This window comes from Coregonus clupeaformis, chromosome 3 (genome assembly GCF_020615455.1).
Source record: "Coregonus clupeaformis isolate EN_2021a chromosome 3, ASM2061545v1, whole genome shotgun sequence".
Lineage (NCBI taxonomy): Eukaryota > Metazoa > Chordata > Actinopteri > Salmoniformes > Salmonidae > Coregonus > Coregonus clupeaformis.
In genome coordinates this window covers 22,580,443-22,592,255 of record NC_059194.1, presented here as the reverse complement: position 1 = coordinate 22,592,255, position 11,813 = coordinate 22,580,443, and positions in this window count along the sequence as shown.

Sequence of the window (11,813 nt, the reverse complement as noted above, 5' to 3'; positions counted from 1 at the left end):
TTGTACATCCAAAGGGGGTAGAACTTTGTTCCACTGGGTGATGGCTCAATTTGACCCCTGGTTAACCCCTAACTTTCACAATATAATAGCTAAGAGCATGAATGGAGAGAGGTTTCTTTGATTGAATATTCATGTCAATATCCCCATCCTGAGGAATGTAATTGTAATGGAACTGTAAATCCTCTAAAAATACTGTACCTGTCCTTGGCCAAATGTATACAATTAATCATGGCACTTGATCAAATTTGTAGGGAATTAAAGAGAACTTTGGACGGCTATTAAAATGTGTGTTGATTACGTTTTCTCTTCTAATTTTCATTTTGAGCTCTGCATCGTGTCTGTCAGCGTGGGTCCTTTACTGGGGGAACCCCCCACCTCCTCCCTCTTCATCCCTCCTCCCCCTACTCCCTCCCTCCCGCCTCCTTCCTCCCTCCTCTGTGTCCTCCCGGTACACTCGGCCGTTCTGATACAGTAAACCACTCCAGATGGCCGAGAGTGATTATACCTGTCTCACCCAATATCTACCTGTGTCCATCTCCTCGGAGCACGGCCATAAAAGCTAACCCTGTTCTCATTCACGCAGCCAAGAAAAACAACCGCTGTGGGCAATTGTGATTAATACTTGTATTGTGCCTGAAATTGTTGATGGCCCTACTTCCGCTCGGACTATACACTCGCTGCAGAAACATCGGGCTAATCTGTGATGAATAAAATGTATGAAAAAGGTGACATAATGTTTAGGATTGAGCTCGACGGCTATTAGATTGGATTGTCATTGTCGGTTTTGACGTTCCGCCGAGAGCATAGCCAAGTCGAGTCAGGGGTGCGACAGGGGTGCCAGTAGTGCCAGTGGTGCCAGGGGTGCCAGTAGTGCCAGTGGTGCCAGGGGTGCCAGTAGTGCCAGTGGTGCCAGTGGTGCCAGGGGTGCCAGTAGTGCCAGTGGTGCCAGTGGTGCCGGCGGTAGTGTGTGCGTGCACGCGTGTGTGATCGCAGAGCAGGCAGCCCTGTGTGTGACTACAGAGAAGGGAGATGAAAGGGCCATTTAATCCACTCTGGCAAACTCCCACTGCATCCGTTTCCCTTTGGCCAAGTGACAGTGGGACGTGCAGCAATGTTATAACGTATTAAACCAAAAGTGAGAAGAGAGCATTTGGAAAGACCAATCTTTGTACTGCGTGAGATGGGTGTGCTGGCCTTGAAGAATGTGTGTATGTATGTGTGTGTGTGTGTGTGTGTGTGTGCGCGCACATGGTGCACTATATTAGCCTGAGTGTACAAAACATGCTCTTTCCATGACATAGACTGACCAGGGGAATCTAGGTAAAAGCTATGATCCCTTATTGATGTCACTTGTTAAATCCACTTTAATCAGTGTAGATGAAGGGGAGGAGACAGGTTGAAGAAGGATTTTTAAGCCTTCAGACAATTGAGACCTGGATTGTGTGCCATTCAGAGGGTGAATCGGCAAGACAAAATATGTAAGTGCCTTTGAACGGGGTATGGTAGTAGGTGCCAGGCACACCGGTTTGAGTGTGTCAAGAACTGCAACGCTGCCGGGTTTTTCATGCTCAACAGTTTCCTGTGTGTATCAAGAATGGTCCACCACCCAAAGTACATCCAGCCAACTTGACACAACTGTGGGAAGCATTGGAGTCAACATGGGCCAGCATCGCTGTAGTCCATGCCCTGACGAATTGAGGCTGTTCTGAGGGCGAAAGGGGGTGCAACTCAATATTAGGAAGGTGTTCCTAATGTTTTGTACACTCATATTCATACAGTGGGGGAAAAAAGTATTTAGTCAGCCACCAATTGTGCAAGTTCTCCCACTTAAAAAGATGAGAGAGGCCTGTAATTTTCATCATAGGTACACCTCAACTATGACAGACAAATTGAGAAAAAAAATTCCAGAAAATCACATTGTAGGATTTTTAATGAATTTATTTGCAAATTATGGTGGAAAATAAGTATTTGGTCACCTACAAACAAGCAAGATTTCTGGCTCTCACAGACCTGTAACTTCTTCTTTAAGAGGCTCCTCTGTCCTCCACTCGTTACCTGTATTAATGGCACCTGTTTGAACTTGTTATCAGTATAAAAGACACCTGTCCACAACCTCAAACAGTCACACTCCAAACTCCACTATGGCCAAGACCAAAGAGCTGTCAAAGGACACCAGAAACAAAATTGTAGACCTGCACCAGGCTGGGAAGACTGAATCTGCAATAGGTAAGCAGCTTGGTTTGAAGAAATCAACTGTGGGAGCAATTATTAGGAAATGGAAGACATACAAGACCACTGATAATCTCCCTCGATCTGGGGCTCCACGCAAGATCTCACCCTGTGGGGTCAAAATGATCACAAGAAAAAAAATCCCAGAACCACAGGGGGGGGCCTAGTGAATGACCTGCAGAGATCTGGGACCAAAGTAACAAAGCCTACCATCAGTAACACACTACGCCGCCAGGGACTCAAATCCTGCAGTGCCAGACGTGTCCCCCTGCTTAAGCCAGTACATGTCCAGGCCCGTCTGAAGTTTGCTAGAGTGCATTTGGATGATCCAGAAGAGGATTGGGAGAATGTCATATGGTCAGATGAAACCAAAATATAACTTTTTGGTAAAAACTCAACTCGTCGTGTTTGGAGGACAAAGAACGCTGAGTTGCATCCAAAGAACACCATACCTACTGTGAAGCATGGGGGTGGAAACATCATGCTTTGGGGCTGTTTTTCTGCAAAGGGACCAGGACAACTGATCCGTGTAAAGGAAAGAATGAATGGGGCCATGTATCGTGAGATTTTGAGTGAAAACCTCCTTCCATCAGCAAGGGCATTGAAGATGAAACTGGGTCTTTCAGCATGACAATGATCCCAAACACACCACCCGGGCAACGAAGGAGTGGCTTCGTAAGAAGCATTTCAAGGTCCTGGAGTGGCCTAGCCAGTCTCCTGATCTCAACCCCATAGAAAATCTTTGGAGGGAGTTGAAAGTCCGTGTTGCCCAGCGACAGCCCCAAAACATCACTGCTCTAGAGGAGATCTGCATGGAAGAATGGGCCAAAATACCAGCAACAGTGTGTGAAAACCTTGTGAAGACTTACAGAAAACGTTTGACCTGTGTCATTGCCAACAAAGGGTATATAACAAAGTATTGAGAAACTTTTGTTATTGACCAAATACTTATTTTCCACCATAATTTGCAAATAAATTCATTAAAAATCCTACAATGTGATTTTCTGGAATTTTTTTTCTCATTTTGTCTGTCATAGTTGACGTGTACCTATGATGACAATTACAGGCCTCTCTCATCTTTTTAAGTAGGAGAACTTGCACAATTGGTGGCTGACTAAATACTTTTTTCCCCCACTGTATGAATCTGAGTGTGTGTATGTGTGTGTGTGCTGTCAGGGGCCCAGTTTGGGACAGATACAGTGGAGGAAAGGAGCTGGGAGCCGGGGCAGCTGCAGTCCCTTGGGTAGACAGAAGCTGAGCCAGTGCCACTGAGGGTTCGGTAGCTTGGCAAACCTTCCCAGGGAAACAGCAGAGCCTGCGGAGTGCCAACAGACCTCCTCCCCTCACTCACATAGGGCTCTTGCCTCATGCTGGTGACTGCAGAGAAATAACCGTGGATCTGCTGTTGTCAACTCCGATGTCGTCCAATTAAAATGAAACATGAATAGTTTGGAAGGCAGGGAAACGAACAGTGGGGAGAAAAAGATAGGTTCCAGGCCTAGACTTTGGGCCCGGTTCAGAGAGAAATCCATAAGATTTACATCTGAGAGGAAAACATATCAGGGGAAGTTATGATGATGGATTCTGACTTGATGCAAGGGAGAAAAAGCGAGCATTCATGCGGCAGAGTGGGGAAGATCATAAATGATCCCTAATTTGAGAGGCGGCAAATTGGAAACATAACGGCAGATTTGCCTAATTGTCATCATCTGCAGCTGTCAGCGAACGGCGGCGGTCAGAGGAAACCTGCACTGGCTGGGCAGTGGTGGCGGTGGCGGGACTCCTGCCAGGATACACCAGAGCAGAGCCACGGCCCAGTGTCTGTGGAGGGACAGAATCTATCGCGGTGACTGGTGGCGTTTTGAAGTGGCGACGGCAGGCCGTAAATCCTGGCTTTTGGGGTGAAGGGGTTTGAGGGAGGGAATCGTGGCTTGTACTAGTGAACTCTAGTTTAGGGAACTCCACTGGGGTAAGTTGTTGAGTCTGACCCCCTCCTCCCCTCTCACCCTGCCTCGTCCTCTTCTGTCAGCAGAGGGTACTAGCCTGCTGTTATAGATCTGGTAAGGCAGGTTTGATCTATCTGGGCCCGTAATACTGTGCTGTACAGGATATATATCATTATTTAACATTGCATGACCATCTTTGGTGTTGTATTTTCAGCTGGACAAATATTATATATTTTCGATAAAAATCTTGGTGAAAGACATTATATGATATAGTCAATAAAAGTCAAAAAAGGCACCTAAGGACCCAACCTGTACATTACACATGACATCATGGTGGTGTCAATCTTTATGTTATGTAGGGGACATGTTGATGTAGCACATTTACAGTTCTGAGAATCATTTTCATAATATAATCCACAACCAAGTAACTTGACTTCAGGCATTGTATTCATGGATTTATGAAATTGTTCTTGGAATGTGTTTCTCACTGTTAGGAATACTATATGTTCTGAAATTGTTCAAAGGAGAACTAAATTATGTGAATATACACTGAGTGTAAAAAACATTAGGAACACTTTCCTACTATTGAGTTGCACCCCCCTTCGCCCTCAGAACAGCCTCAATTCGTCACGGCATGGACTACAAGGTGTTGGAAGCGTTCCACAGGGATGCTGGCTCATGTTGACTCCAATGCTTCCCACAATTGTGAAAAGTTGGCTGGATGTCCTTTGGGTGGTGGACCATTCTACACATGGGAAACTGTTGAGCCCAGCAGCGTTGCAGTTCTTGACACAAACCGGTGCTCCTGGCACCTACTACCATACCCTGTTCAAAGGCACTTAATCTTCTCTCTTGCCCATTCACCCTCTGAATGGCACACATTCACAATCCATGTCTCAATTGTCTCAAGGCTTAGAAATCCTTCTTTAACCTGTCTCCTACCCTTCATCTACACTGATTGAAGTGGATTTAACAAGTGACATCAATAAGGGATCATAGCTTTCACCTGGTTTCACCTGGTCAGTCTGTCATGGAAAGAGCAGATGTTCCTAATGTTTTGTACACTCAGTTTATAACTAAATACAATTTATACATTTTTTCAGCTATGCAGTGAGTAAGTCTATAACAATTGCTATATGACTATTAACATATTAGAGAAAAAATATGTTTAATACATCATAGTAAATAATTCAAATATATTGCTACGGGCTATTTTGCTTTTTGTATGTTTCTTGGAGGTATGATGCAAGTGTTTCAATTACTTGCACCAATGAGAGGTAATTTAGATTTTCCAAACTTTACTTTAATGGCTCATTGAAATCATAACCAATTTCCTTCCACTGAAAAAACGACCAAACGCTCTAATTAAGAAAACCAAAGGAGGAGGAAATTGACATTTTTATTTGTAACATTTTTTGCATTTAATGCAAGCCTCAATGTGCAACTCAAAGCATGAAACCCTCAATGATTCTATTTAAATAATCTACCTGTCTATCATACATTTAATCTGATGTTTTTTCTCACTTATTCACTTTTTCATCATTCAAATCCAATAAAACTTTTCCGTTAAGGAAACAGCATTTGTAATTATCAATGGACATCAATACCAATGAATATTGCGACATGAAGTACTACACTTAATATTTGGTAGTATGTAAATACTTCGCTTCTATTCATTCTGACATCATGTTATAGTGCAGAAGGGAGAAGAGGTGTTTTAAATCATAAGAGTAATTTGATTTCATTCCAGCTTGAAGGCTGATTAATAAATAAATATAGTGCCTCCAACAAAAAATGAATTATTTAATCCCTCACCGATCAAAACATCTTAATAACTGTTGGCCCAGATATTGATATGCAGATTTTGAGCAACTAATAACCCTAATCAAAATGGTCTTCAGTTTGTTTGGGCTTCTGAGTGTGTATGTTTATGTTTGTGTGTGGAAACCCTCCATCATAATCTATTAGGTTGGGATAGAAATAGGACCTGAATTATTGCATTTATTTATAGTACGGTATTCAAGTGATTAAAATTACATGTTTTAGATTATTTATCATGATTCTTGGCTTAGCAGCATACCATGTACATTTTAGCATAGATGGTTATATTTGAAATTATGAGAAATAACTATTAATGTTATAATATGCATATAATGTTTGACAGTGTAAGGTTAGCTGTTGATGTCTTTAAGAGTATATTTTTATTCAAAATGTTAACAACATTTTCCAAATACTTTGATTCACTCGTGTCTCTCTTACCATTTCCCCATCTGAAGCAGACCTGACACTTTGACACGTTCAGTGTGCCTGTATTGGGACTTTGGGTTGGTTATTTTTAAGTGGGGTGTGAGGCAGGGGATGTCAAACCTGGCCTTTAAGATTTCCACACCATGGACTGGTAAAGATGTGAGAGCAGCTGCTAAAGAAGAGGGGAACAGGATTCCAAGTTGTTTTCATGTGTCAGCAATCACAGTGCCGACCGTGTTATTTCGCTGGAGGGCACTTGGTATCTCTTTACCATTTAAGTGGGCCTGGAAGAACGGCCAGAGATTTGAAACCATAAACACATTAAGGAATGTGAGCGTTTCACTTTCCTGTGGAGAAGTATACTTTTCAACCAATTTCATGCTTCATGTCCAAAACTCATGTTTTTGTTATCACACTGCAATAGAGTTTGTGGAGAATGCACACTACGCCCTTCAGTCCTGCTCTTGGAGGATCTGCTTGGGAGCTGGGGCTGCGATGCTACCAGTTTTCTCTCAATGGCTGAAACTGCCAAGATCTAGAGGAAATGATGGTTCACGGCAAATTGAGGACCTTTTGCTATCAGGAGACTTTCGCAAAACATCAGATTTATGTAGTTGGAAACAAAATAGCTGACATTCTCAAAAATGTTCCTGTTATAATCATATTTCATTTTATGCACATATCAATCTAACTGCTGAGTTTTTCTCACAGACCTGAGGGCATTGGGGGAGAGCTACCACTCTAATCCGATTGTCAATCAAACCCCTGTCCAAGGGAGACCCATTGGACATGCTAATTCCCGTATTGACATATTGCCAATCAAACAGACTCGCTGTGAATGGTTCTGCATGCTAAATGGTCTCTGAAAAGAAAGTCAATCGGAGTAGTTGTTGGACAACACAGAATCTTATTTGTGAGATACTACGTAGAAAACATCATGTAGAATCAAAAAGGTTGCACTACCTCAAATTGCCCTGGGTCTGAGTTTTTAAGGGACACCCTGACCATGGGATTGCCTAGGGCCTGGGGTTTTGCTCTTTCCCCACAGTAGCGGAACCTTCGGTGTCGGTGCCAGGATGTTACCCAGAATAAATTGCTCTCGAAAGTTGCTCTTGCCCTTGTCCCAGTTTCCTATTTTCCCATGTCATGCGTTCATGGTATTATGATTTAACGTTAGTGCCAGGATGTGGACATACTGTACTGTACAACTTCTCCCATCATCCTCCATAGTTTATAGGTCTGATTAAATGGACAAAAATCAACTGTAGAACAGGCATGTCATGTTCAAATGTTGAAAAAGTGCTCTCTGTTTGAAATTGCAGTGTGTAAAATAAATATTTTCCAAGACCAGTATTGGGGAAAGCTAAGAGGACTGTAAATCCTTAGGTCGCTGGTTCGAATCCAGCTGGATGGACCAATATTGATGAACTGAATATGAATCCACAGTCTTTTGTACAAGCAGTGCAGTAGACCAAATCCATTCACAAAACACATATAAAGCGTTACCAAAGTACATACCTTCTGTTAGCCTCAGAGATGTACATTCGCACGATAGGAAAAATTGTCCACTTCACAACAACAAGCAATTAGAGGCTTTGTAGTGAGCAAGTAAATCAACCCAACGTGAGTGACACTAGCTCTTTATCAGTGATGTTCAGTGTTTAACTTTCTGAGCCAGGTCTGCATTACAGAAGGTGCAGGAAATAATCTCTTACTTTAATTCAGCTTTAGAGAGGAGGTGAGAACCCTGCTTCAGCAGCAGCTTGATGGACTGTCAGACGAGTTCGCTGGAAATTAATTGCATTATTTGTGTAAGGCAAGTGTTGGATCTGAGAGAGATAAATAATTACTGTTAAGTGCAATATGTTTCACTGCCGTAACAGGATTCAGGGGTTGTTTTTTTGGCTGGGATAATATATCTATTATTAGATTTTTCGAATTGAGTCACTGAGATTAACGTTCTTCCCTTTTATGATGTTTTACCAGTTTGATTATCCAGTGAAAGTTAATAGAGTACTTTGTTGTCAGGATATTTAAAGACAATTTAAATACAGTGTTGATAATAATGTAGAATATTATGATCACTTCTTGCAATTGCGTCCCAAATTAGTTAACTAAACAATCTGCATTTGAAATATTATTCATGATTATTATGGAGATTCCATTGTTTGGAGAGAAGAACCTTCCCAAACAAAATGTAATTATGTCATTAGTCATACCCTACGCTTCTATTTTTCAACTATCAAAACACGACACATCAAAACAACATCAGTGCCACCCCCACAGGTCAACGTAGGTACTGCGGCTGTGTGCTGAAAGGTTACGGTGTAAGTCCTGGCTCACGCACACAAGCCCAAAAACACCCACACCCGCTGCATGCTGCTAAATGTCAGCTCAGTCCATATGGCCCCCTGGCCGGCAGCTGCCAATTCTTTGCCCTCATCCAATCACAAATCTCAGAGCCGGAATCTCCCGAGCCCCATTGCTGCTACGGCTTTGAGCAAGCCCACCCGGCCCACCCGATCCCGCTTTAACGCTCTGCTCCTTCAGCCCCCCAGCCGTAGTCCCTCCCCCACTCTGCTCCACAATAGGGCCTGGTGCTCGACACCTGCTTATCTGGGGAGGGGGCTACAGGCACATCTGCTCCTGGGGTCTGGGCCAGCCGAGCTCTCCCGCTCTAATTAATGACTCACCAACAAGGTTACTGGCCCAACGCTCTTAACCGCTAGGCTACCTGCCGGTCAAATCAAATCAAGTCTAATTGTATTTGTCACATGCTTCGTAAACAACAGGTGTAGACTAACAGTTAAATGCTTACTTACTTTTTTTTAAAGATACATTTGCTCAAGTTAAAATATAAAAAGTGGGCCTCCTGAGTGGCGCAGCGGTCTAAGGCACTGTATCGCAGTGCTTGAGCCGTCACTACAGACCCGGGTTCAATCCCGGGAGTCCCGTAGGGCGGCACACAATTGGCCCAGCATCGTCCGGGGTAGGGGAGGGTATGGCCGGGGGGCTTTACTTGGCTCATAGCACTCTAGCGACTCCTTGTGGTGGGCCGGGTGCCTGCAGGCTGACTTCAGTTCTGACACATTGGTGCAGCTGGCTTCCGGGTGTTAAGAAGTGCGGTTTGGTGGGTCATGTTTTGGAGGAAGCATGACTTGACCTTCGCCTCTCCTGAGCCCATTGGGGAGTTGCAGCTGTAGCGATGAGACAAGATTGTAATTGGATATCACGGAATTGGGGATAAAAAGGGAAAAAAAAACATGTAATTAGTGACATGAGGAAGAAATAAACAGTGAATAACAATAAGGAGTAAAAATAACATGGATATATACAGGAAGTACCAGGTAATAACATGGATATATACAGGAAGTACCAGGTAATAACATGGATATATACAGGAAGTACCAGGTAATGACATGGCTATTTACAGGGAGTACCAGTACTGAGTCGATGTGCAGGTGTACGAAGTAACTGAGGTAGCTATGTACATATAGGTAGATAATAGACTGAGCAGTAGCAGCAGTGTATGTGGAGCAGCAGCATATTTGGTGTGAAAGTGGCATCAGTATGCATGTGTGTAGGCGTGTGTTGTGGGTAGAGTCCGGTGTGTGTGCATAGACAGTGCAAGAGAGTTAGTAAAAAAAAAAGGGTAAATGCAGGTAATCCGGGTAGTTATTTACTAGCCTTGTTTAGCGATCTTATGGCTTGGGGGTAAAAGCTGTTCAGGGTCTTGTTGGTGGTCCACTGGTACCGTTTGACGTGCAGTAGCAGAGAGAACAGTCTATGTGTAACGCCCTGGCTCCGGGACTCTGAATATTGAGCCAGGGTTGTTCATTCTTTTGGGTGTATTTCTATGTGTTTGGTCAAGTGACTCCCAATCGGAGGTAACGAGTGTCAGCTGTCGGCTCGTTATCTCTGATTGGGAGCCATATTTAATCTGTTTGTTTTCCGTTGGGGGTTGTGGGTTTTTGTTCTATGTTCAGTCGGTGTACTGAGGACGTTACGGATCGTGTTTTGTTTTGTCGTTATTTCAACATTAAAGTCATCATGTTCACTCCCAACGCTGCGCTTTGGTCCTACTTTATTGGCGATCGTGACAGAAAAACCCACCACAACGAGACCAAGCAGCAGTTGGATAACGAGTGGTGGAGCCAGAAGAGCGAAGGTTGGGGAGAGGACTATGGAGGCCTGGTCCACCGAGAGGAGAGACCCCCAGAAATTTTTTTAGGGGGGCTCACGACGTCGGGGCAGAAGGTGTACGGCCCGGAGGAGTGCAAGAGGTTGGCAGATATGGCCGCCAGTTTAAGGGGGCCACTGGTTACGAAGGGGATGGAAAGTGTGGAGGCACGGCGAGAGGTACTGGGGGGTGTTTCCAGTCCGGTCCGGCCCGTTCCTGATCCCCGTGTAGGGCCAGGGGTGTGTGTCCCCAGTGCGGTTCTGTCTGTCCCTGCTCAACGCACCAAGCCTACGGGGTGCGTCGCCAGCCCAGCTCGGCCTGTTCCTGCGCCCCGCACCAAGTCTGTGGTGCGTTTTGCCAGCCCAGCCCGGCCTGTCCCTGCTCCACGCACCAAGGATACGGTGTGCGTCGACAGCCCAGCCCGGCCTGTCCCTGCTCCACGCACCAAGGATACGGTGTGCGTCGACAGCCCAGCCCGGCCTGTCCCTGCTCCACGCACCAAGGATACGGTGTGCGTCGACAGCCCTGCCCGGCCTGTTCCTGCTCCACGCACCAAGGATACGGTGTGCGTCGACAGCCCTGCCCGGCCTGTTCCTGCTCCACGCACCAAGGATACGGTGTGCGTCGACAGCCCTGCCCGGCCTGTTCCGGGCACTCGCACCAGGGATACGGTGCGCGTCGCCAGCCCGACCCGGCCTGTTCCGGCCACTCGCACCAGGGATACGGTGCACGTCGCCAGCCCGGCCCGGCCTGTTCCGGCCACTCGCACCAGGGATACGGTGCGCGTCGCCAGCCCGACCCGGCCTGTTCATGCCACTCGCACCAGGGATACGGTGCGCGTCGCCAGCCCGGCCCGGCCTGTTCCTGCCACTCGCACCAAGCCAGGGGGCGAGTCGTCAGCCTGGTAAGGCCCATTCCTGTTCCACGCACCAAGCCAGGGGCGCGTGTCGTCAGTCCGGCTCCGGCCAGCGGGGCTAGACAGGACCGGGGGTACTTTTGGGGGGTTGGAGGGGTGGGGATCAGGGCCGGAGCCGGAGCCGCCGCCGAGGAGGTGTGCCCACCCAGCCCTCCCTTGTGTAGCCCTTGTTGAGGCGCGGTCGCGGTCCGCGCCTTTAGGGGGGGGTACTGTAACGCCCTGGCTCCGGGACTCTGAATATTGAGCCAGGGTTGTTCATTCTTTTGGGTGTATTTCTATGTGTTTGGTCAAGTGA